Source organism: Cynocephalus volans, chromosome 3, assembly GCF_027409185.1.
Source record: "Cynocephalus volans isolate mCynVol1 chromosome 3, mCynVol1.pri, whole genome shotgun sequence".
Lineage (NCBI taxonomy): Eukaryota > Metazoa > Chordata > Mammalia > Dermoptera > Cynocephalidae > Cynocephalus > Cynocephalus volans.
In genome coordinates, this window is record NC_084462.1 from 72,889,634 (window position 1) to 72,915,578 (window position 25,945).

A 25,945-nucleotide genomic window follows, 5' to 3' on the forward strand; every position below is an offset into this window, starting at 1 on the left:
ACCTGGAATTTCCTAGGTGAGTAAGGCAGGTTGAGGGAGGGGCAGGGATAGTCGTGTGGAAGGAGAAAAAGAAAATTGATGCACTGATATTTTAGAGGGAGAGGGCACCCCCTATTGTGGGGAAGCTGTGAAGTTGTCAAGGAGGTGGTAGTGTTTACTAAGATGGCTTTTGAAGATGGAGAAGGTTTTGAGAAGTAGACATGGAAGGTGGTGGTGAGGGCAGGCACCACAGGCACCGGGAACAGCATAGGCACAGGGAACAGCATGGGCAAAGGCCCAGAGGTGGGATCGTGGGACTGTGTGGGCCATACACAGGGACAAACCAATGTTCCCTTTGGCTGAAAACTGGGGTTATTAAAGAGGAGACTGGGAATCACATTTGGAGATGAGAAGGGCCAGATCAGGTCACTGAGCAATTGGATTCTCTTGGTAAGGCCACGGAGAGCCTTGGGAAGTTCTTGAGCAGAGAACTTCAGAAAGAGTATGCTGGCAACAGTTTCCAAAACGCACTGGAGCCCTGAGAGGAGACCATTGTGAGGTCTATGCAAGAGGAAACAAGATACTAAGCTATAGCGGTGTCTAAGGGAGCAGAGAAGATGAGGCAGGACTTGTCAACAGACCATTCCACAGAAACAGTGGACTTCCATCTCCCTGTTTTTCAGATGGGAAACTAATGAGAATTGCCCGAGGTCGCCCAGGTAGGTAATTGACTTCCACTACACCTGGGATGGCAGTCTTCGACCAATGGGTAGTGGCTGCCTGAAGGGCAGTATTGAGAAAGATTCTCAGGTCTCATCCTAGATGAACTGGTAAGAGAGGTAGGATTGATTAATGAGGTCTGCCATGAGCAAGAGAATAGAAGAGAGTGGCTTGAGTGCTGCTGTTTGCTCTCTCTGCACTCATAAGCCTCTGTGCACCAGGGTGAGTAGCTGTGTCCTCCCTAGCTTACAAAATAGCTGCAGGAATCAACAAGATCATGTGTATGAAAATGTTTTGAAGACTATTAAGACTCCGTAAGTAGGAGGGGTTGTTCCCATGATTATGCATGCCTGTGTTAGTCATCCTGATCTTGGTGCCAGAAAAAACAACAGCCCCCCAACATCCTCGACAGCTTTCACCCACCAAATGTCCCAGCATGTTGACTTACTTGTTGACTAAGGCAGGCTTAGTCACAGGTGGCTGCACAGGGCTGAGTTTAGGGAGCATATGGAGGCATGACATATTTTATAACCATAGACCAAGGCCTCCATGAGTCACCTAGCTCTTGGGCATGGAATTGAGGGCAAGGCCACTTTCAAGATCAGAAAGAGCCTGACCCCGCTAGATGGTGCAGCCAAGTTAGCCGTTTCTGCCACACCTTGTAAGACTCCAGCTTTCAGCTCATTATGGGCTTCCCTCTGTCCCCTGAACTCCAATGTGTCCAGTTAGCTCCTGTTTGTATTTGTGGGTGATGTCACCTTACCTGCTCATCTGCTCCCAGAGAGGTGGACCCTGAGAGCTGGGGAAGTCCTTTCCAGTAGAGTAGAATCCATAGAAAATTTTTTTTCTTTGGGGGTTGTGTAGGGAAATGACCTGGTGAAGCAGAGACTACATTCAGACTCACAGGACCTGGACTGTGACCAGGCTCTGCCACTCACTGGTTGTGGGAACTCACCCAGCTCAACTTCTCTGTGCCTCAGTTTCCTCACTGAAGCACAGGGAACAGCAAAATGAATGATGATGAAAAAGAAAAATGATAAAAGAGCAATAAAAATTATCTGCTTTGCCTAGCTGCCTGGGAAGGGTAAGATTTTACTCTCTGAAATAAATACCTACTTAAAGAACTGCCCAGTTTTGAGAGGCCTGTCACACCCATTTCCGTATTTGAGTTTCACAGGGGACCTATGGGATGGGCAGAGCAAGTGTTTGCATTATCACTGCATTAGCCCATTGCTGTCGTGTATAACAAAATACTCAAAACTGGGTGATTTATAAAGAAAAGTGAAATTTATTGCTTACAGTTACTGAGGCTGGGAAGTCCAAAGTCCATCTGTTGGTGGTGACAGTGACCCAGGGGTCTCACATTGCAAGATAGTGGAAGCAGAGAGAACAGAGAGAGCAAGTCAGACTCTCCTCTTCTTTTAAAGTCCCCAGAACCACACCACTGACCACCATTTTTTTTTTTTTTTGACTGGTAAGGGGATCGCAACCCTCCGCATGGTGTCATCTGCACCACGCTCAGCCAGTGAGCGCACCGGCCATCCCTATGTAGGATCCAAACCCGCGGCCTAGGCACTACTAGCGCCGCTCTCTCCCGAGTGTACCACGGGGCCGACCGCTGACCACCATTTTTAATCCATTCACTACTGCACAGTCCTACAACCCAACCACCTCTTCAAGGCTCCACCTTTCAATTACCATAATAGGATTTCCCACCCTCTTAACAGTCATGGTGGCAGCTAGGTTTCTAATACATACAACTTGGGAGACATAATTTAAACTTCAATGAGTTTGTGGGGGACATAATTCAATCCACTACAATCCCCATTTTACAGATGAGGAAACTGAGGCCCAGGGCCAAAGTGCAATCAGTGGTGGAGCCCGGGCTTCATCCCAGGTCCCCGTGCTCTGCCCACGACAACACCAGCAGGAGGAGGATGGGCATCAGGATGTGATGCGGTCGCAGGTGGGAAAGGGCATCACAAAGGCAACCAGGCCATGTAAACAGGAAATGGAACCAAATGAGAGTGTCTGCCTGTGGCCCCTGGGTGAGAGAATGCTGGGACACCCCATCTGTGAGCTCCAGGACAGGTGTGGAGAAGCAAGCCCCTCCCTGAAAGGGGACCACCACTCACCCAGGTCTCCACAGCCCCTGCCCTGCTGCTGTGGGACACTGCCAGCCCCCCGGCCCCATGGTCTGCCCTGTGTCCTCACGCACCCTTTCCTGCCCCTACTCAGTCCCACCGCTGCGCTCCTGCTTCCGCTGCTCCTCCTGCCAACCATGCCTTCCCTCCCCCACCCGTCGGTACATCAGAGTCTCCCGTCCTCCCGGAGGGACTGGACTGTGGTGGATTGGAAACCCAGAGCTGTGGACTCAGAACTGGCAGCTTCTCACCACTTCCTCCCCATCCCACACCCAAGAACGCCCACCACTACCAGGTCCACACCGTCCCCTACTTTAATGTGTCACTTACCTCATTTGCTTGCACGTCTGTTGCCCTTGTGGTGCTATATGTGCAGAGCCCCAGCACCTGATGTGGGGCTGGACACATAGGAGCAGCAAAGAAAGTTTGTCCAGTGGAGCTGAATCAAAGAAATAGCTCTTTTCTCTGGGCCTGTTTCCACTCCTGTGAAGCGGGTTGACGGCAGCTGCGGCGCCCACTGCCACCCAGTGCGAGTGCGTGGACACAGAGGGGCTCTTCGGACTGTCGAGCAGTGAGCAAGGATGAGGTGGTTCCCCCCACCTACCCTGCCCCTCTTAGCTACCATCTCTGAATTCCCTCAAAACCCAAGCTGGGACGAACATTCCCAGAGGCCACAGCTCTCCAACCGGGTGGCGGGTTTTTCTCCCCCATGCCAAGACTGGAGGCTGCTGGGGGGCAGGGACCCAGGCTTTGTGGCTGCCTAGTCCTGCAGGAAGCTTCCCCAAGACCACTTGTGGCCAGGAGCCTGTCAGCCAGCACAGCCCTCTGGGCTTCCCCGGCTTAGGCATTTTAACTGGGACCCTAGAGCTCCCTGAAAGTGTATGCAAAAGCATGTGGGTGGGTGCACAGAAGCCACAGCTCTCTCTGGAGTCTCCAAGAGGCCCAGTACCCCTAAAGTGTCAGAACCACAGCTCTGTCTTCCTGTAACTTGCCACTGTACATAAGATGGTCCCTCGTGTCTGAGACCCCAACCAGACATGGCTTCTTGTCTTTGTAGTTGCTTGATACACATTAGTTGAGCCCAGCACTGAGCCAGGAGTTGAAGAAATGTATGCTCATTTGCCCCTGAGGGTCCCCACATCAGCCCCCTTAGTGACCTTTGGCTCTTGGGTCTAGATGTGGACTCTTGGGTCTGAGATGTCTCTTAGGTCTCCTGGAGCCACCAAAGAGATCACACTTCTTGAGTACCTGCTGAGTGCCAGGCAGAGACCTGTGCACATGCACATGTGTTACCACTGAGTTCTCACCGTTCTGTGAGGTGTATCGGTCAGGGAAGCTAGGCTATGCACTGTGACAAAGGGCACTCACATTCCCATGGCCAGCACCATTTGGTCTCTCACTCACGACTTTTGCAGGTTGGCTGGAACTTCCATTCCTTGTCATCCTTGCTTTCACTCTGAGACCCAGACTGGCAGAGTAGCTGCCATATGAAACACTACTGATCCCACAGCAGAAGGAAGAAGGCTCTGAAGCATCTGGCATCAGTAAGTATATGATTCAGTTCAGAAGTTACTCACAGCATTTTTGCTCATAAATCATTGGCCAGAACTAGTCACATGGGCCCACCCAATCACCCAGGTGCTGAGAAACACCTGGAAACAGGGAGAGAACAGCACTAAGCATCCCCATATTACATTTTCAGGCATGTCAGTCAGACATCTACCCAAGGGCATGCAAGGAGTAGTCAGGCAGCGAGCTGAGGCAGTCACGACTGCTCCAAAGCTGAGCCCAGACTTTGGCACCATTCTGCCTCTGAGAAGGGCTGCCCAGGCCCAGGAGCAGCCTGGGGGTGGTTGAAGGTCTCCAGGGGCAGGATGAGGTCAGCGGGCCCTTAAGATGGAAGTCTTGACTGGGGCCCCTCTAATTTATGGAGTGTTGACTGAATGATTGATGACAAGCTGTCACAGATCCCTTCTTGGCCAGATCCTTTATGGAAAGGACACATCTGTCCATCAAAAATGTACTGAGTTTCTCCAAGATGTCCAGCCAGAGTCTCACAGACCAACTGGAGAGCTGAGATGGGTACAGATGGCAATCAAAAAGTCAGTCTGCCCTAGGGGCTAGATGAGTGGAATGATTAGGCACCCACACCTACTTTTACTGCCTCCCAGGACTCACCAGAAAACAGTAAAAGGTGACTTAAAAAATAAAAATAAAACTGTAAAAAAATTAACTATAAAAATAGCTCTTCCTCTTCATTTCCCTCTCTTCCTCTGGACAGTTCAAAAGCCATTAGGGGGAGCTACATAACACAGGTGTCCTCTTGGGGTGGGGGTCTGGGGTGGCCAGTGTCTTAGTCCATTTTGTGCTACTAAACCAGAATACTTGAGACTGGGTAATTTATAACGAGCAGAAATTTATTTGGCTTACAGTCTGGAGACTGGGAAGTCTAAGATCAGTGATTTGCATCTGGTGAGGGCATTCTTGCTGTGTCATAACGTGGCAGAAGGCACCACATGGGTGAGAGAGGGAAGGGCGCCGAACTCATCCTTTTATGAGAAACCCACTCCTGCAGTAATGGCATCAATCTCTTCATGAGGGCAGAGTCCTCACAGCCTAATCACCTCTTAAAGGTCCCATCTCTCAACACTGTTGTACTGGAAATTAAGTTTCTAACACCTGAACTTTGGGAGACACATGCAAATCATAGCACTCAGAGAGAGGAGCCAGAGCCTGTGGAGTGTGAGGAGGGTGCCCATGGGGAGTGGCAGCCCAGAGTGCTAAAGACCATGTGGGGTGTGCAGGGCACCCCCACTGAGGGGCATTCTGGTGGGAGGTGTGGGAGCCTGAGCAGGTGAGGACAGCATCCCTGGGGAGGAAGGTGGCTGCAGTGACCCATGGAGGAGTGTCAAAGCCTAGTGGGGTGAGCAGGGCATCCTCAGGGGATGCGTGGTGGCAGAGATAGATAGTTGGTTACTTACAGGAGAATTGATCAAATAACTATATTAAAAACAATAGGAGCCAGATTCCTCACTGTCAGGGAAGGGGGTTACAAATGTGGAAAGGGAGAGAAGTAGATTGAACTGTGGTGTCAACTGGAATTGGAAGTGTCGGATTAAACTCATGATTAGATAATAGGTAGATAGATACGTTGATATATATAGGTAGAGAAATAAATATAGATGTGAACATGTGTATGGGTGTAAACATAAATATACGTACATTCCCTAGCTCTAACCACTGAGAGGGCCTGGGAGCAGTGACAGCCCAATAGCAATGAGCACACCTAGCGTCCAGATCTCAGCTTCTAAATACCTTCTGCACTTTGGCAACCAGGGCTCCTTGGAGAAATGGCTGATTCAGAACTGGGGCAGAGAAAGATGAGCCGGGAGCATCTTGTGGTACCGGAAAGCAAGGAAGTGCTCATGGAATGATGGGGACATGTCAAAAGGACACACATACCACCCTGAAGGGGCTCCCACTGAGACAATCTGAGACAATCTGGGACAATCTGAGCACCCAAATATATAATATTGGTAACAGATTATAACCTACTGAGTAAAATAATAAAACATTAGTCCACGCTCATATGAACAAATAAAGGAATAAATTGAACAGGATAGTTACATGGTATCAAAGCACCTTCCACAAAAATACATACCAACTCCAGAGGGTAAAAGAATAACACTGGAGTGGAAAAGTCTGGCAGACACCACCCTAATCAAGTGAGATGAGTGAACATCGTCTGGAATGGGACAGGTGGGAGTCATGCCACCTGGTAGGCTGCAATAAGACAGCGTCCTAGAACAGCTCTGTGCGATTCCTGCCAGAGAGTATGATTCAGTGTTAATTTTCTGATTTGGATGGCTGTAGTGAAGTTAGTCAGAGTATGTCCTTGTTTACAGGAAATATATGTTAAGGACTTCAGTGGACTTCGGGAACCATTTCAGCAACTTACTCTTAATGTTTCAGGGGAAAAATTACTTTTACTGTTCTTGCAACTTTTCTGTATGTATGACAGTGTTTCAAAAAAAAAAAAAAAAAAAATTAAGACAACCAAACACTCAAGTAACAAATAGCTAAAGGGCCTTGGCTCTAATTTTGGGAGAAGAGCTCAAGGCAATCGTCTTTGTTGGTACAAGGGTGCCCTCGTGTGGTTTGCATGGCACAATGCAGCACTTGGCACCAGGTGCGGTTTGGGGCTTTGTTATTCTCCCACAGCTGTAGACGTCCTCAGGGGTCATCTCATCCAGGTCCCTGCCTCTGGCCAGGGATTCTCCTCGCTAGACCCTAAAGATACCTGTGTCTCCTGTCTTCAGGGTTCCAGAAGTGTCCCTTTTTGGCTCAGGCTGGGAACTGCCCTGAGGTCGGGCCTCTTGTGGGTTTTCTGGGCAGACAGGTAAACTATGAATCAGTATGATAAGGATCTGGGCCAGTGACAAGGGTTGGAGAGGACGGAGCCCAGCTGGCAGACACTGCCCTACCCTGCTGCCTGGCCTTGGGCACATCACCAAACTGCTCTCAACCTCAGTTTCTTTATTTTTACACAGAGACCATGAAACTTGCCCAGACTTTCGTAGGAGCTAATGAGAGAGAAATAATAGACACCAGTTTCCAGTTGAAGGATGACCACATGTCCAAGACTGCTTGTGGAAAGCCTGATTTACACCTGCTGCCCAGCAGAATTACTAATGACCCCTCTTTCTTACTCATGAATGTCCCAGTTTGGAAGAGAAATCCTTTGGTCACTCAACCAAACATAGATATTCTCCCAAGTGGATGACAAATCATATGGTCACTCTGCCACCTGTGGGCTCACTTCTTGATGGATTTTTATGACCCCCCTCAGGATTCTGAGTCTTTGTGGTTTCTTCCCACTCCTACTTTGGACGTGACCCTTGTCAGAGCAACGAGTACAAACTCATTTTAGTGTCACTCTTAGAGAGTGAATCCTGGCCTGGGGTTGGGAGCTGAGTCCACCTTAGGTGTCTGGGCACTTGGTGGATGGCTAGCAGGGAATCTGCTCCTTCTCCAGAGATCGTGGAGCTGAGCAGATAGGTGGGCCCCAGGGGAGCAGCACAGGTTTCAAGGTGAATTGTGAATAAAGATAAATAATATCATAGTTTTGTGATGGAAGCAAATGAAAGCATCTATCTCCCTCTTCTCAGGAAGGGGAGTCCAAGCCTATGAGTTCCTGGGTAGGAGAGAGGTTGGTGAAGGTAACAGCCTTTGTATGTTTCAGGGGCTGTCAGCAGGTTTGGTCCATCCGGGGGCGGATCTGGATTTTCCTGGCGGGGGGGTGGGGGGGGAGAACTGGGGAGATAGGATGCATTTGAGGGTCCGAGGGATGGTAACCAGGTATCTGAAAGATGGTGGGTGCCTTTCAACACCCCACTGGGAGAGGAGATGAGGGGGTTGTGGGTTCCAAGGTGGGGTCCTGTGCCTGCTCCCCTATGCAGGCAGGGTCTCGATGGGCTGGTGTAGGAGTCAGCAGCCTAGAAAGGGGTCTTTGGTGGCTCTAGGTGCAGACAGCAGAGTGGAGCATCTTAGCAGCCAGCCCTATGAAGCAGGGGACAGAGAAGAATGACCAGGCCCCACAGCAGCCATCTGCAGAGGAAGGGGCAGTGTCAATGTCAATGTCAATATCAATGTGACAACCTGGACTATGGGCTGCCCCATGTCCTGGGACACCATGTGTCAAATTTTTATAGGATCAAAGAAGGGGGTGGGATGTAGAGCGCTGTAGAAATTGTAAAGGGGTACAAGAGGCATAAGGGTACAGGTCAGCTGGATTTAGGAAGTGAGGAACAGTGACATTTCTTAGACCCAAGTGTAGAGGAGACTTCAGACCAGTCGTGGGAACTGAGTGAGTGCCTCAGAGAGGGACCAGGCTCCTGGGGGTCTGGGGGTGGGCAGCAGTGGAGATTCAGAGTTCAAGTTTCATTTTTTCTTCATCATTGTTTTTTAAATGTACGTTCATTGTGTAAATGGCATATGTTCTAGAAAACAAGTAATGTCGATGTTCATGTAAGAGCTTACTGTGCCTTTGATCACTTAGGGGGCACCTTCCATGGCCAGATGCTTTAGGACATGATCTCAAAGCCTCACAACTACCCTGAAGAGAGCGACTATTGGCCACATTTTCCAGATGGGGAAACTGAGGCTTCATAGGGAGCCGCGATGCATCTGAGCTCGCACAGGTAGTGAGTGACGGGGCTGGGATGTGTCTGTGTTCTGGACACTACACCCCGTGGCCTCTGAGTCGTGTTACAGCTCACCCACTCACTCACGAGGAGCCTGGCAGCTGGCTGGTGCTCAATACACCTTAGCTGAATCAGAGTAGAAGGGTGTTATCTTAAAACATAATTTAAAGAGAAAACATTAAGACTTTGTTGCCTGAGAGAGTTGTGTTCTTTTCCGTGGCATCAAGGTAGCAGCTGCATCTGAAGTCGGAAGGACAGCTTGGCAGCTGTGTGTCTTCAGCAACTGTTTCTCCCTGTCCCCAACCCCATCACACACTGGACACAGACACAGGACAGCTTTGCTGGCTGCCCTGCCCGGGGCCTGGGGGAAGTGGTAGGAGATGTGGCTCACCTCAGCAGCCTCCCCAGGGAGCCCTAGGGCTCCAACATTCAGAAGGGAAGGAGGGCGGATGCGGAGCCTGGCACGGATGCAGGGAAGCAGTGCTCCTCTCTGGTTCCCTCCTCCTCTTCTCTCTCCTCTGCGCTCTCACTGTTCGCTAAGGGGCCCCCAATGCTGCACAGGTCACAGAGCCCTCCTTCCCCACAGCCCACCCTGGCAGGAGGGTACAAGGGCAGGAGCCCTCCCCCACCCCACCAGAGCTGGCCCTGCCTGGGGCTGAGCCTCTGCCCAGAGCAGGCTCCCAGCGTGGGCTCTGCTCTCAGGGAGCGGGGTCTCTGCAGGTGGCCTGTGCTTTCTCCACCTGGGGAGCAAGCGTCACCAGCAGGAAGCCTTCTCCGGGACCCATAATGAAGCCAAAGTCCGTTACCCTCATGCATGCCCATCCCTACCTGCCCCCAAACACCCCCTCTCACCTTTCCTACATGGAATCAGCCAATTAGAAAAACTGCCTTTTGGACAGAGGTAGCCTGAGCTGGGGAAGGTGTTTGGGGAGGGCAGAAACATGGGTGGTGTGTGAGCCCAGCCTCTACTCTCCAAGCTTCAGACTTGAGTTTCTGCCAGAGATGAGCAGGATGGAACCTGCCTCACCAGCCTGCAGGCAGCCTACGGGGCAGATGGCAAGCCCCAGCACAGTGGGGGCACAGAAGGCACATGATAGTGTCCTGGGCATTGTCAAAGGAAGCAGCAGCACCAGGGCAGAGGTGAGGGCTGCTGCGGAGGGAGACGTGGCCGGTAGAAGGGCCCTGAGAGGAGCCGTGGAAGATGCTTTCGGTGAACAGGAGGGTCTAGGAGCCTTCGAAGGGTGCAGGGAGAGTGGGCTCTTAGCCCTTTTCCACCCCTAGTCCTCTTTGAGGGCCCCACTGTGTGATGGCCGGAAACCTAGGAACAAGCTGTAATGCTTCCTGCTCCCTCACCCACCCAGTCCATCTCCCAGCCTTGTGGGTTTCCCCTCCTAAGAAGCTGGTGCATTTGCTCCATTCTCACACAGTGGCAGAGAATGAGAACATGAGAAGGGTATGTGTGAAGGTTGGCAGCCAAAGGGGTGGACTGTGGTGGACCCTGAGCCCTTCCTGTGTTTGTGCGACATACCCTTGTGTGTGTCTGGTGGGGGCAGAGCCCCACTTTGCTGCCCTCAGGGCATGGGCATGTGATCTAAGCTCAGCCCATTTGCTTCTCCCAACCAGGAGGCTGGTATAAGTGAGACATGAAAAGAGGTATAGACAGTTCTGTTCTCCTCCCAGCAGCAAGGTGGCCTCCAGTGGTGGTGGTAGAGGCCAGCTAGCTGGGATATTCCTATAGCATGGCTTTGGCTGTGGATCTACCACCCGGCTTCCCTTACTCCTGCCCATTTTCTAGGCCTGGTTCTGCAGCCCTCTCATCAGTTCTCTGCACTGCTCAATAGCCTTCCAATATATTCTCTTTCTGCTTAAGTTAGCCACGGTTGGTTTCTATTATTGTCTGGCTATAAAATGGGCCACAGTAGAACCCAGGAGTTCGGAGACAAGGAGGATTGATCAGGATTTGGTCTGGGAGGATTTCTGAAAGGAGATGGGATTTGAACAGAAGTTTAAAGGAAGGGCAGGGGCTTCACAGGGGGAAGAAAACCTGCCTATAGTGAAAGGAAAGATTCCAACAGTGAATAGCAACTAGGTGAGAGAATTTCTGAGAGTAGTAGGGGAGTAATTTATAGTTTCTTCCTGGTAGGACCAGCCCTGACTCCAAGTATCTCTGTCACTGTCATTTCGCTAAAATGAAAATTGCTTGACACCAAGATTCATTTGTGTGTGTGGATTTCATTAGGGGAGTTTTATAAACTCACTTCATCTGTCCATTCATCAGATCTTACTGAGTGTCTGCTCAGTGGCAAGTGCTGTGTCAGTTGATTGCAATACGAGATGAAAAAATATAATTCTTGGCCAATCCACAGATTCAGTTTTCCAAAGGAAGGCCGGGAAGTATGCTTACAATGCAGTGTGGTGAGAGCTGGATTGGAGAAGCTCTTGGAATTGCAAGGAGCTCTGGGAGCACAGAGGAGGCAGCAAGGACCTCGGCCTGAGAGGGATCAGGAAAGGATTTCAGAAAGTAGGTGCCAGTTTATACTAACATGTAAATGGCTAATCTGGTATAAGATCTGTTCCTGAGACAGATGAGCAAGATATTATCTGCCTCCCCTGTCTGGAGGCTGGATCGATAGACAGGTTTTGACAGACAACAGGGAATCAGGATAGTCCTGTAGTCAGAAGCACAAGCATTAACACCAGAATATCTGGATTTGAGCCTCAGATCTGCAATATATAAGCCATTTGATCTTGGGCCATGACCTAGCCTCTCCAAGCCTGTTTCCTTAACTGAAAAATGGGAATAAAAAGAGAATTTATCTCATAGAATTTGGGGGAGGATGGAATAAAATATTACAAATAGGGTATCCAGCAGATAGTTAACACTCAATAAATGTTAGATAAAAGTAACTCTCTGGGCTCTGCAGAAGGGAGAAGGCCTCAAAAGTGAATCTGGAAGACAAATGGTAAATAATAGTAACCAATGAATGTTGCATGCGTCACTTACAAACACATTTCCCCCACTTAATCTTCCTCACAACTCTGTGGAGCAAATCCTATCATCTCCTCGTCTCTATTTTCAAGACCGCTTGTTACAACCCCTTCCTTTTCTAGAAGAGGAAACTGAGGCTCCTCATGGGGCAGCGTCAAGACTCAGTCTGGATCTTCAGACCGCGTATGCGTGCTCTTGTGTGAACCTTGTGGTTTGGCTGCCCGACAGTGCTGGCTGGGGAGCCGGCACAGCAAAGGCAGGAGGCTGTTCTGAGCTCAGGCCGGGGCTGTAGGAGACAGGGCTGCTGGAGGGTCAGCACTGGGAGTTCCCGGATGGGCCAATGGTGATCCCTGAGGGAAAGGGAGAGGTGGGCAGGGTGGCAAGACAGTCACCTAACAAAATGAAAACACAGAAGCATGTCCTGGCCAGCTTGCTATGCTAAGCTGCTGGGGTATTGTAGCCCTCTCAGGGGACAGAGCTGGCCTGCAGGGACTGGAGGCAGGGTCTGGTGACAGAGCTCTGAGCTCAGATGGCACCACCAACATTGGGTGAGCAACCTCCCTGGGCCAGGCTTTTCCAGATACCCACTCCTGCCCAAGTAGACATTATATGCTTTGTCCTGTGGTTCAGAACACGGAGGCTCTGAGAAGTGAAGTCACTTGCCCAGGGTCACAGAGGAAGTGGTAGAACCATCCCTCAAGCCGGGGTCTTCTGTCTCCAATGCCATGTTCTTTCCAAAACATAATCCTAGCAGCTAATGAGAATTGGTTGAAACCAGGCATGAGGGCAGTTGTTTTTCCTGAATTATCTTTAATCTTTATGATCCTTCCTCATTTTATGGAATAGGAATCTCAGGCTCAGAGAAGTTAAGTGACGTGCCTGAAGCCACACAGCATTCCAACCCAGAATCCCCTTGATTTCAAAACCCATACTCTTTCCTCTATAGCTTGTTTTCCAAAGTGTGTTCCTTGGGATATCCATTGGTGTCCTAGAAAAGGTGGGGGGCTATGGGTGGACAAACATTTTGGGAAGCATTGGGTTAAACAGTTATCTTTATATTAAGAGTTTTCAGAGCCTGTAATAACCTAATATATTTTTGTGAATCTCTGACAGTGGGAATTGGTATACCCAGACTCATTTGGTCCACAGTACCCTTTTATTATAAAGCACTGCATTAGTTAAGAATGTGTTGAGCTTCAAGCAAGAGAACCACCTCCTTCAGAAGGAGGCAGTCCAGGGCTGATGTGTAGCTCAGACACGGCACTGGGAACCCAGGCTCCTTCTAGCTTCCTGCTCTGTCATCCTTAACATGTAGCTTCCATCCCCATGGTTGCAAAATGACTGCAGCCCTTTCAGGAACCACAGCTACATTCCAGGCAGGAAGAAGGAGAAGGCAAGGAGCAAAGGTGAGTCTGAACTTTGTTGTCCTGAAAGCATCCCCAGCAGACTTCTGCTTACATCTCATTGGCCAGAAGTGTGTCACATGACCACCCCAGCTGCAAAGGAGCCTGGGAGATTGAGTATTTTTAAGAGGCACATCATCACTTGAATGGAATCAGAGGTCTTTGGGTAAGGAAGAAGGGGAGAATGGATACCATGAAACCCCTCCTGGGATCAAGTTCTCTGAACCTGATTTGGAAAGCATTGCTCTATTCTCTTGCCAATTTCCATGTATTTTTCTGCCCAGTGAAAGTCAGCTCACTTTGCAAGGCCTACAGATGGCCCTCCTCTGCCAAGGGTCTCAGATTTCCCCCACCTCCTGCTCCCTACCCCTCTCTCCTTGACAGCTTATACACTTCTCATCGGTACATTGTGGGTTGTGCTCACAGCATCGATGTTCCCCTACTATCTCCCCTACATTGTTACCTATCTGCTGCTGGACGGCAAGGACATATCTCATTTGCATAGGTATCTACTGCAGGAGAAGCCCTGGCACAAAAACCAATTAACTGCATGAATGGGGTGCAGAAGCAGAAAGTGGTTTGGAATGCCTTGCTTGGTTAGTGGAAGCAGGTACCAACTCGAGCCAGTATAAACAGGGAAGCAGACTTTAATAAGAATCCAGGGGAGCTTTGGGAACACAGGCTGGGATTTAGGCAGGGCTCAGTATGGGAAGGTGCAGTCTGAGATTGGGATTCTGGGCAGCCTCTCTCTCCACATGGGCTACTTCATTACTGTCTTAGTCTGTTAGAGCTGCTCTAGCAAAATACTATAAACTGGGTGACTTATAACCAATGGAAGTTTATTTCTCACAGTTCTGGAGGCTGCAAGTCCAACATCAAGATGCCAGAAGATTCAGTATCTGGTAAGGGCCTGCTTTCTGGTTCATCGATGGCACGTTCTTTCTGTGTCCTCACATGGTGGAAGGGGTGAGGGTCTCCCTGGGGTCTCTTTATAAAGGCACTAATCCCATTCGTGAAGGCCCTGCCCTCATAACCTAACCACTTCCCAAAGGCCTCACCTCCTAATACCATCACTTTGGGGGTGATTTCAACATACAAATTTAGGGGGCACACAAATATCCAGACCATAGTAGTCTTGCACTTTCTACAACCCAACTTTCTCTGCTTCTTTGTCCAGGAGGCAGAAGGAAGATGGTCCCCCTCAGTTCCCAGTGGACATCAACTCTAGATTCAACCTGATCCTCTTAGACCAATTCCTAAGTCTGGGGAAAGACTCTGAATGGCCCAGCTTGGGCCAGGTGTCACCCTGTTCCAATCAGTTGTGTCCCCCTGGGGTGAGGTAGGGATGGGAGACAGGTAGGGCTCATGTAGCACAGTGCTTGAGGGACAGTTGAGGCAGATACCTCAAGATGTGACTACCACAACTCAGGGTGCTGTTGTGTAGCAGGGGTCAGCAGATTATGACCCATGGGCTAAATCCAGTCCCCCGCACCATTTTTGTAAATAAAGTTTTATCAGAATACAGCTTTGTTCATTCATTCATGCATTGTCCACGGCTGTTTTCACACTACAACAGCAGAGCTGTAACAGAGACCACGTGGCCTGCAAAGCCTGATATTTTCTATCTGGTCCTTTACAGAACAAGTTTGGCAACCTCTGTGTCATAGGGAAGAAGTGTGTCCATCTAGGAGATGGTGAGCAACTTGAGGGCAAAGGATCTATCGTTCAGATCTGTCGCCTCAAAGGCCACAGCAGGGGTAGCTGGACGAATGGATGGACGAGTGAGGTGTGAAGGCAGACGCTGGGGCCGCTGCTGGTCCCCAGCGCAGAGGGACGCTGGGGGAGGGCGCTTTCCCTCCTCTGTCGCTCAGCCCCGCATCTGCTCTTAATCGAGGCGTAGTGGTACAAGCCTGATTGGGAATAGCAGGTGCCGGGATGTGCTGAACATTAGGGAATAGTCACTTGACGGGCTCCGGAGCTGCCAAAAACGAGAGTGTGCCGCCCGGCCAGATGTTCGCTCATTACCATCCGCTCTTCCTCAGAAACGTTTTAAGGGAACATTTGTTTGTTGAGGAAACACAGCTGTTCCCAGGGAAATGGGTTTCCCTCCTTTGGGCAGAGGAGCGGGGGAGGGGACTGTCAGGGGAGGGACATTGGGGATGCTCTGGGTGGGTGGCAGCTACAGACTCTCCGTCCAGGCAGGGTCGGGGTCCGTGAGGACAGCCTGTTAGAGACGGTGAGTCCTCGTGCATCCGTTGCAGCACGACCTGCTCCATACTCGTGTGAGGGAGGGATTGCTAGCGCTGCTTCTCAGAGAAGGAGGCAGAGGCCGGGAGAGGCCAAGTGACTCAGCCAAGGCCACGCAGCTGGTGAGTGGCCGAGCCCGGCCCTGGACCTGGACTCTGGACTCCAAGACCAGTGCCTGTGCACAGGCCCGTCTCCCTCGGCCCCCTCCAGCTCTGTCTGGGATGTTTCTTCTTTGGGTTTCATTCTCAGAATCTCCATTTCCCAACCTGTTTGTGTTTCTGTCTCTGCATCTCATTTTTAATTTCCTGCATCTCTTTGTCTCTTCCTCCCCATCCCCGAGCCTCTGTGTTTTCCGCTTGATTCAGCTGTCTCCTTCTCTGCTCTTTTCAGGGTGATCGTGTCAGTGTCTGTATTTGGCCCTTCCCGTCCACCTCTCTCCCTGTTTCTCTGACTCACGCCCTGTATCCCACTCTATCTCCGTATTTCTTTGTGCCCAAGGCACCTCAGTGCCATCAGTAATATTTTAGTGTCTGTGGGACTTTGCCTCCTTCGGGGCCACTTGACTCCTTTCCTCTAATTAATTCTCTCTCTCTCTCTGGCACTTATTTCTGTATTTTTTTTTTAGGATAGTGTTTTTCTAGTTGTGTATCATGACCATTGGTAAGTCATGAAATCAATCAATCAATACTAGGTTGTGACCAGCAATTTAAAAAAAAGAATAGATAGAAAGAATCCGAATGTGCTATACGTACTATTTTGTGAAATATTTGTTTCAGTTCTCTATATGAATATGGGTACTGGGTTTCAATGTAGAAGGTTTTCACTATGAGATTTGGTTTCAAATGCTTGAAAACCATTGAGTGAAGATGGATTGGCTGCAGGTAGCAGAAAAGTCTGACCCAAAAGGCCCAACAAGAAGGAATTTGTTATCGCTGCTGCGGGAAGTCCAGGGCAGGGCTGACTACTCAGCGGCTGGACAACACCACCGGGGGGTCAGGTTCTTTCCTTTGCCCTTTTGCCCTCGGCCCTCCTCAGCGAGCCAGCTCACTCCTTGTGGTCACAAGGTGGCTACTGGGGCTCCGTCCACCGGGACAGGTCCAGGAGAGAATGAGAGTCTGTCTCCTCCCCCACGTTCCTTTTTGGAAACTAGGAAATCTTTCCTCTCACCTCTCATTGGCCAGGACAGGATCACATGCCCACCTCTTAACCAATCACTGGGAAGGGAGACAGGGCTTACTGCGATTGGCTAATCAGCATGCAGTCTCTTCCCTCAGTGCATGGCTGTGCAGAGACCGGGCAGCCGAGGCCTGTGGGCTGAGCAGCTAGTAGCATCTGCCACAGCCTCTCACTGCCCCCTCTGTCTGGGTGCCTGCCTCAGTTTCCCTTTAGTCCCGCTTTATGTCTGTCCTGAGGGGAGGCCAGGACAGAATTGTCCTGAATGTGGGGTACATTGTAGGGTCTCTGTATTACTTTCCTACGTCTGCTGTCACAAGTTACCACAAACTTGGTGGCTTAACAACAGAAGTTTATTCTCTCAAGTTATGGAGGCCAGAAACCCCAAATCCAAGGGCCAGCAGGGCTGTGCTCCCTCTGAAGGCTCTAGAGAAAAATTCTTCCTTGGTTCTTCTGGCTTCTGGTGGCTGCAGAAATCCCTGGGCTTGTGGCAGCTTCACTCCTACCTCTGCCTGTCTTCTCATGGCCTCCTCCTCTTCTCCCCATCTCTCCTCTGTGCATCTTATGAGGATACTTGTCATTGGATTTAGGGCGGCCCACCTGGGTAATCCAGGATATCTCGTCTTGAGATCCTTAACTTAATTACATCTGCAAAGACCCTTGTATTAGTCTGTTTGTGTTGCTTGTAACAGAATACCTGAAACTGGGTGATTTATAAAAAAAATGAAATTTATTGCTTACAGTTTCTGAGGCTGGGAAGTCCAAAGTTCATCTGGTGGTGGCAACAGCGACCCAAAGGTCTCACTTTGCAAGATGGTGGAATCAGAGAGAGCAAGACAGACTGTCCTCTTCTTTTAAAGCCCTCAGAACCACAGCCCGGACCACCATTTTTAATTCATTTACTACTGCATGGCTCCTGCAATCCAATCACCTCTTCAAGGCTCCACCTTTCAATTACGTAATAGGATTTCCCACCCTCTTAACAGTCAGAGTGGGGGCCGAGTTTCTAATACATAAAATGTGAGGGATACAATTCAAGCTTCAATGAGTTTGCGGGGGACATAATTCAATCTACTACAACGCTTTTTTTAAAAAATAAGGTCACATTTACAGGTTGCTGGACGTGGACATATCTTTTGGGGTCCATGCGAGGTCTCTGCTCACCCCCAGCCCAGCCCAGGATCTTTGAGGAGCAGAGTCACAGCTGCCCTCTTACTTGCTGCCATGAGACCTTAACCTCTGAGCCTTAACATCCTCATCTGCCAAATAGAGAACTGAAGGAGTAGCTGATGCAAATAGACCTGTAAAATATCAGGAGGCAACATGTTTACCTAATGTTTTTTGTCCTTTAAGAGAAAAAGCAGGTTGGCTTTTCCTATCCATTCTCCAGGGAACTGAGGCCTTTTTGGAAATGGGGCTGAGGCAGTAGTCCTGGTGAGCTGTCAGAAAAACACCCCTGGGCCTTCCTGCCAGCCTCCTCTCACAGTTACTCCCTTGAATCAAAGCCTGAGGTCTGTAGAGTCTCTTCTAATAGGCTGCATCTGTTCCCTGGAAGAGGCTAACCTAGCCACGGCCCCAGTTATGGTCAGAGTAACAGCTACTGCCCCTCACCTTTGAATAGTGCCTCACAGCTCCCAAAGGGCCCCCACACCAGACTCTGACAATAATCCTCTTGGGGCAGGTAAAGTGGCCAAAGTGTATTCACTCATTCATTCTATAAATATTGACTGAGCTCCTATTATGTGCCTGTCAGGTACTGTCCCAGGCCCTGGGGACTCACCAGTGAAAAAGACAAACATGCCTGCCTTCCCAGAACTGACACATAGCAGAGAGAGGTTTAGTGACTTGCCAAAGAACAAATGGAGCTAAATGACCAGACCAGGCCCAGAACCAGATCCCCTGGGTGTTCACCAGGAGTCAGTGGTCTCCTAGGAAGGCCTGAGGAGTGACAGGACAAGGACAACAATATTTGGAGGGTGTGTAATAAAGAATTTGCCTGGCCAGTGATAGGAGTGTTCATTCAGTTTTATTCAGTGGGCCTCCTATGCTAATGAGGTGACTCATGGTGGGCCCCTCTATCAAAAAGAGCAATCGTGTGATTAGAAGGCTTTGAGTCATGTGTTATCAACCTGACCTGGAAGAAGAGGGGGGCTGGAGATTGAGTTCAGCCACATGGCCAATGATTCAATCAATCATGCCTATGTAAATGAGACTCCAGCAAAAACTCAGGACACCCACACTCAGCAAGCTGCCCTGGATAACAATACCCTTTGAGTTTTTCACACTTAAACGCTGAGAGGGTAATGCATATCCAAGAATGATGGAAGCTTTGCATTTGAAACCCTCCCAGACTTCACTTTATATTTCTCTCTCTTTGGCTGGTTCCGATTTGTAAGTTTTTGCTGTAATAAAACTGTAATGATCAAATAGATGATTACTGTATGAGTCCACTTATAGGAGGTACCAGTAGTCAAATTCATAGAAACAGAAAGTAGAGGGTGATTGCCAGGGACTAGGGAGAGGGGAAAATGGGGAGTGATTATTTAATGGGTACAGAGTTTTAATTTTGGAAGGTAAAAAGAGTTCTGGAGATTGGTTGCACAATAATGTGAGTGCACTTAACACTATTGAACTGTATACACTAAAAAATGGTTAAGATGGTAAATTTTATGCTATGTATATCTTACCACAATAAAAATAAAAACTATAATCATAAGTATAGTGCTTTCCTGGGTTCTGTGAGTCTTTCTAGCAAATTATCAAACCTGAGGTTGTTTGTGGGAACTCCTGAATTTGTAGCCAACTGTTTAGAGTAAGAGTGGCCCTGGGCACCCCTGAGCTTGTGGCTGATGTCTGGAGTGAGAGCAGTCTGCAGAGGACTGTGCCCTTAGCCTGTGAAGTTTGGCCCAACTCCACGTAGATGGGGACAGGGGAGGCAGAAGGCAGGAGTGGGCTTTTGGACCAAATGGTCTGTGGAATCCCATCCAGTCCTGAGTTTCTGTGATTCCTCCGTGAAGACCCCCAGCCCCTGGGCACCTGCCCCACTCTCGGTTCCATTTGCTCAGAGCTTGCCTCCTCCCTTTGGTTCCCTTGTCCAGATGTGTGTGTGTGTTATCCCATCAGAGATGGGCTCCTCTAGGCCTAAATCTAGACTGTGTACTATTTTGTTGCTTCCACCACCAAAGGGTCTCTTTATTAATTAAAGGGCTGCCTTTCTGGTGGGCACTCACTGCTGTGGTTCCATCTTAAGAGTCTGCTTCTTTGAGTTCATGCTAGATTGTTCTTTGGAGTAGTTGTAGACCACAGGAAGAAGGAGGAGAGTTATTCAGCTATCATATGGTGCAGTTACTAACAAAACTAACAAAAAACTGCCATGGCTGTGCCCCAAGCTTGCCACCCCTACCCTAGGTCCTGAGGCCACTGGGAGGGATCAGACCATCCTTCTCGAGGATGGCCACACCACCCTGGGGATGTAGACTGCTTAATTAGAACACCTTCGATTGGAAATGCTCATCCATTTATGGGGAAAGCGACAGGCTTTTAAGGACATGCTATAAGTTTTACAGTTATTGGATTTTTCAACTTGTTTACAAAAGCAATATTGTTAAATGGCCAATGGCCAGGCCCAGTTGTTTTTCCTCCTGTGCCTTCTGACGACAGGAAAGCATATTATCTCCCCCAGCCGGCTCCCGGGAGGTGTGTGGAACTGCATTCCATTTTGCTATCTGTTTAATTATCCATTCAGCCAGGCTTACGCTAAAGCTCTTTCTCGTTTGTTCACAGTCAGATCTGTTCTGGAATGCAGAAAAGAGCGCCTTCCCCATTTCTCACCCCCGCAGCAGCTCTACTCTGAGAAAATGCCAGCCCCCTAAGAACCTATCCCTTTGGAACAATGGATCCAAAAGAGGATGTGGGGTGACCTGAGTGACCTTGAACTTAACACCTCTGTATCATGGGCTCCTCCTTGTTAGCAGAAAGAAGAATGCGTTAGAAGAGTAATTTCCAAAACAGGCTGCTGGGCATCAGAAGCCCCTGGGAAGATTTTTAAAATAAACCTTGCTAGGCCTCACCCTTTCATATTTCAATTCAGAGTTCCTCTAATCTGGATTTTTAAAAGCTTCCCAGGTGATTCTAATACCTAACAGGCTGGTTTGGAGCCCTTTGGACTTGATCATCTCTGCCTGCCTTTGCCCCCCAGGTTCTGGGACGCTCTCTCCTAGTGAAGGGTGAGGGCTGGAGACCAGGCCTTCCTTCTGCTTTTCATACAGCACAAAGTAGGAAGCCCACACCTGCTCAGTTGGGCGAGCTTGGAAAAGCTCACACCTGGTGAAAAGTTATCTCTGGGAAATATCTAGGTAGACAGGGCTGCAGAGTCATCGTGGAGCTATAATAAACTGGGGAGTGCATATGAGCTGCTGCTGCAGAGGTTTTGTGAATGACCTTTTTGTGGAGCATCAGCACTGGCTCTGCAGTGTGTCTGAGGGGCCTGGGAAAAAGGATCCCTGCCCAGCTTTCACTGGGAAAGTGCCTCCAGATGAAGGTGGCCTGGCTGAGGGATGTAGAGAGAAGGGTGAGGGGCAGAGAGCTCAAGGTGGGAGCCCCTGCTCCTAGCAGACCTGGCTTGTCGCCAGAGAAGCAGACCAGAGGGAGAGGGGACAAGAGCTCCTGCATTCAAACTTCCCCACCCATGCCCTCCACAGTAGTTGAAGTGAGGACACGAACAACAGTAATAATCACACTAAGGCTTAACCTCTCTATAGCACTTATTGTCTGTAGCACATTTGCACACCCTTTGTCTCACTCCACCCGTACAGCATCTCAGGGTAGCTCTCAAGTGGTCAGCCCCATTTGACAGCTGAGGGGATTGAGGGTCCAAGACAGGACTGAGTGATTTGAGAAAGGTCACAGGGCTGCTGAATGGTGGAGCCAGAATTTGTCCTCAGATCTTCTAATTCCAAGTCCACAGCCAAGTGGGCCTCCTTTATAATAGTACACTTACTGTGCACGGGCTTCCATCTTTCTCAGAGTGCCTCCATAGGCATGACTCAATTTGAATAACTGAGGTAAGTACGGTGGGTTATAGATTCTCAGTAGAAGATTGAGGAAACTGAGACTCCGAGAGGTTAAAGTGATTAAAGTGACCACACAGCTGTTACCCTTGTAAATCAGATGTAAAGCTAGGAAGGGGGTGGGTAGCAGAAAAAATATAAGGTTTGGAATTAGGCTATAGCTCTTACAAGCTGTGACCCTGGGCAAGATACATTGAAGTTTTGCTATCTCATATATTAAAGAATTTTTTCTTAAAGGTAAAATAATCAGTTTTTTTGTTTTGTTTTGTTTTGTTTTTTTACTTTGTAAGAAAATTAAATTTATTGCTTACAGTTTTGGAGGCTGGGAAGTCCAAAGCCCAGGAAACACATCAAGTGACCACCTTCTTTGGTGGTGATTTTAGCGATGCATGGTATCACATTATGAAAATGGTGGAGCAGAGAGAGACACTAACCTCTTCACTCTCTTTTTATTTATCTATTATAAAAATTTTATTATTATTATTATTATTATTATTTTACATTCTAAGATGTTGTTGCAGAGCAATTGGGGGTAGGGGAGGGGGAAGGGGAGAAGAATAGGGTGGGAGGAGGAGGAAGGAAGGGGGTGTGGCTGAGGCCCATGGCACACCCTTCATTCTGGCAGAGGAGCACAGGGGGCTTCCGGCAGCAACTTGGTCATGGCTGGGCTGGATGCAGACGTCTGGGGGGTGTGGCTGAGGCCCTCAGTCTCCCCACTGCCCCAGCTCAGGAGCCCAGAGCACTTCCAGTAGTGGCCTGGTGGCCATAGTTGGGCTGTATGCAGACATCGGGGTTGGGGGAAGGGCGTGGCTAAGGCCCTCAGCCCTCGCCCCACCCTAGCTTGGGAGCCTGCTCCTGGTCCTTCTAGGTTTTATAGGTGTTCTTTGGTGATGCTAGATATTTACTGGCTAATATCAGAACTTTGTCTCTGATCTGTGAGTTTTTTTTTCCTTTCAGCTCTATGTTGGATTATTCACCATTCCCAGTACTTAAACTCAGCATGAGAACTAATTTGTTGTCTTTTGCTTACTTCTAAAATGGGGGAACTTCCTGTGGGGACCAGTACTTGAGCTCTGTGGTTAAGCTAAATTGCTGCTTTGCTGCTGATTCTTTGGGGAAGGCTTTTTGTGCAGCTCAGGGTTTAACTGTTGGACTGGTAGGCACTTCCAGGTCTTGTGAGGTCCGATATGTCTGGGTTGTGTGGAAACTCTGGTCTGGACCTGAGTCTTTTCAGCAAACTGCACCCCCTGCAGTTCTATATTCCTATTCGAGAGACTGGGCCTGAGCTGATTGGGGGGCAGATCAGCTGTCCATGCTGTGCCCCAGTGTCCCCCTGGTGGGCCTGTCTCCTCCACTGCCCACACTCTAAACCCTTCCCATGTAGCAGGCCATGCACCATTCCCTTGTGATGACTCACTGGCCTCTGAGTGGCTCCTTTTTTCAGTCGCCTGTGGCCCCTCACTCCCATATGGGTCCACAGGGACCCTGCTAGTGGTTGTGCTGGCCTGGGGGCCACCAAGGCCCTCATCTCCCCTGCAGCATCCAAGCAATTTCATCCAAAGGGCATAGCAGCAGCTTTCGCCAGCTCTTGCTCCATGTGCTCACCAGGGCCAGCCTTGAAATGGTCGGGGCTCAAAATGGTGGGAGTGGTTCTTTCTTTCTCTCATCATGGCTTCTCCTGCCTTCATGAACTCTGTAGGTCTCTCTTCTTCCCCTGAGCTCAGCAGCCCCACCTTGGCAGTCATCGCTTTTTAATAGCTGTAAATTGGTTGATTGTAGGAGAGGGTGATGCTGGAAAACATCTATTCCACCATCTTAATTGCAAGTCTAAAATAATTACTTTAGTACAAATGTAAAGATGAATAAGTATCAAAAATTTTGTTTAACTCACTAATTAATGAGGGAACCAGTAAGGTGTTGAAAATGGTTCAAAAGAGAATTCAAAGAACATACACACACAGAGGCAATTTGAAATGAATCTACAAATATTTGCAAAACTGGCCAATATCCTCAGGGCAATAATCAATTGCATTCCAACAGACACTTATTTGTATCTCCATAGACAAGAGTCATTTGCATTATCACTAGTTTTCTACAACTTATAGGTCTGTAAAATAGCCCAAAGACAATGCAAGGCCCAGACAACCCAGAAAGGTGCACTATTCAAGATATCCAGTAATTTTTTTTTCTCATTTCAAAGACTTTCACATTTTCTCCTAACCTTGTAAAATGGAGATGATCCTAAGGACTGTTGGGAGGATTAAATAAGATAGCATATGTCTATTGCCCGGCATGAGGTAGATACCCAGTTAAGTTCCTTTCTCATCCCTGCTTAGGTCAAAGCTCTTCCCTTCTGGGATGGCTTCCCTGATGACCCAAGCCATGAGATGTCTTGTTCCCTGAGTCCAGTACAGAGAAGAGAGATTGGGCCTTGATGTCACCTAGATGCAGGGTCTTGGCTTTGCCACAATCTTGGGCAAATCATTTCTCTGCTATGAGTCTCAGTTTACCAGCAGTAAAAAGTGAGTAGCTAGATCAGATGACCTCAAAATTATCTTTAGCTTGATAAATCTTAGCTTCACATTGACTTATATTACACAACCAGAATTGCATATTTTCTGAGACCAATTCATGGCATAGCCGATGGACTATGGAGCCAGACAAATTAGATGCTCGAATCCCAAATCAGTGTCTTATTCTCTGTGTGACCCTGGGTAAGTTGCTTAATATCTTTGAGCTTATCTGTCAGATGAGGTAATAACAGAGGCCCCAAAATGTTTGCCTGAGGATGAACTTGGATGATATATGTTATGTGCCTAACACATAGTTTAATGCTCAGTAAGTGCTGGGCTCTTTTCTCTACTTCCCTGTACCCACTGGGCCCCCCACTATGTCACTGGGGCCGACACCCACTGCCTCCGTTGCTTGTTGTCCGTGGTCAGTCCATCAGTGGGTGAACCAATGCTCACTGAGCTCTCCTCTGGCTATGCGTTGAGAGTGTGATTGCACTTGACTTCTGCACTCAGGTGGTTTTAGTCTTGCCAGGGGCTAAGCTGAACACATGGCTAAAGATGGGGGACAGAATACAGTCCTTAAGAGAGGGGCAGGCAACAGCTTGGGAGAGAGGTCACAGGAGATAGAGCTCACTTGTGTGGCAGTGCCAGGAGAGGCTTCCAGGAGGGGGTGATCCTTGAAGTGGGCCCTGCAAGGTTTAGACTCAGGAAGGTGCTTTACAGTACAAGGATCACTTGGACAAAGACCCAGAGAGCTGGAAGGCAAGCAGTGTGCTGAGAAAACTGCTTGGTGTTCAGTTTGGCAAGGGCTCGGGGTACCCAGAGGGGAATCCTGAAAGAAGGGTCAGGAAAGGGACATGAGGTCTTGATTGTCAAGGGCTTTGAGTGAATGGGCAAAGGAGTTTAAACTCCTTGCTCTTAAGGCGGTGGGCTACCAGGGGAGGAGGCTGTGGGACTTTTGTCTCCTTGCCAGCAGGTAGTCACCACGGGAGATTACACCTGCCCCACATGGTATCCTCCCCATTGTCTAGCATGGGAGGCCCACGTAAATGGCTTCCCTAAATAAATACAGATTTCTTGTTTTCTAGAACAGTGCTTCTCAAACTTTATAGTACACACGAATCCTTGGGGATCTTGTTAAAATGCAGATTCTGCTTAAACAGGTTTAGCATTGGGCCTCACTCTCCACATTTCTTCCTAGGTGATGCTGATGCTACTAGTCCATGGGCCACATTTTGAGTAAGGACAACTGGATCAGGCATGCCCTCAAAGCCTTTGGGTACCCTCAGGATCAGCAAGAGACCATGCTGTGGGGAAGGTGGGGTTTAGACTAAATACCTTTCCACTCTCTTTCCTCCTAGGCCCCAGGCCCCAGCCCTCTGTGGTCAGACTCCTGTGTGCCAGCGTCTCAGGACTTGGACCCCAACGCACTGCCCCACCAGGGCGTCCAGTTCCGAGCACTACAGATGTCACAGGTCTGGCATTCCTCCACTCTCACCCTAACT

The 25,945-nt window shown here is 49.1% G+C and overlaps 1 pseudogene; it reads left to right on the forward strand.

The window, feature by feature from the left end:
- The first annotated feature begins 200 nt into the window (after nt 1-200).
- LOC134372574 (spermatogenesis-associated protein 31E1-like) overlaps nt 201-25,945 on the forward strand; it is an 81,379-nt pseudogene continuing 55,634 nt past the window's right edge.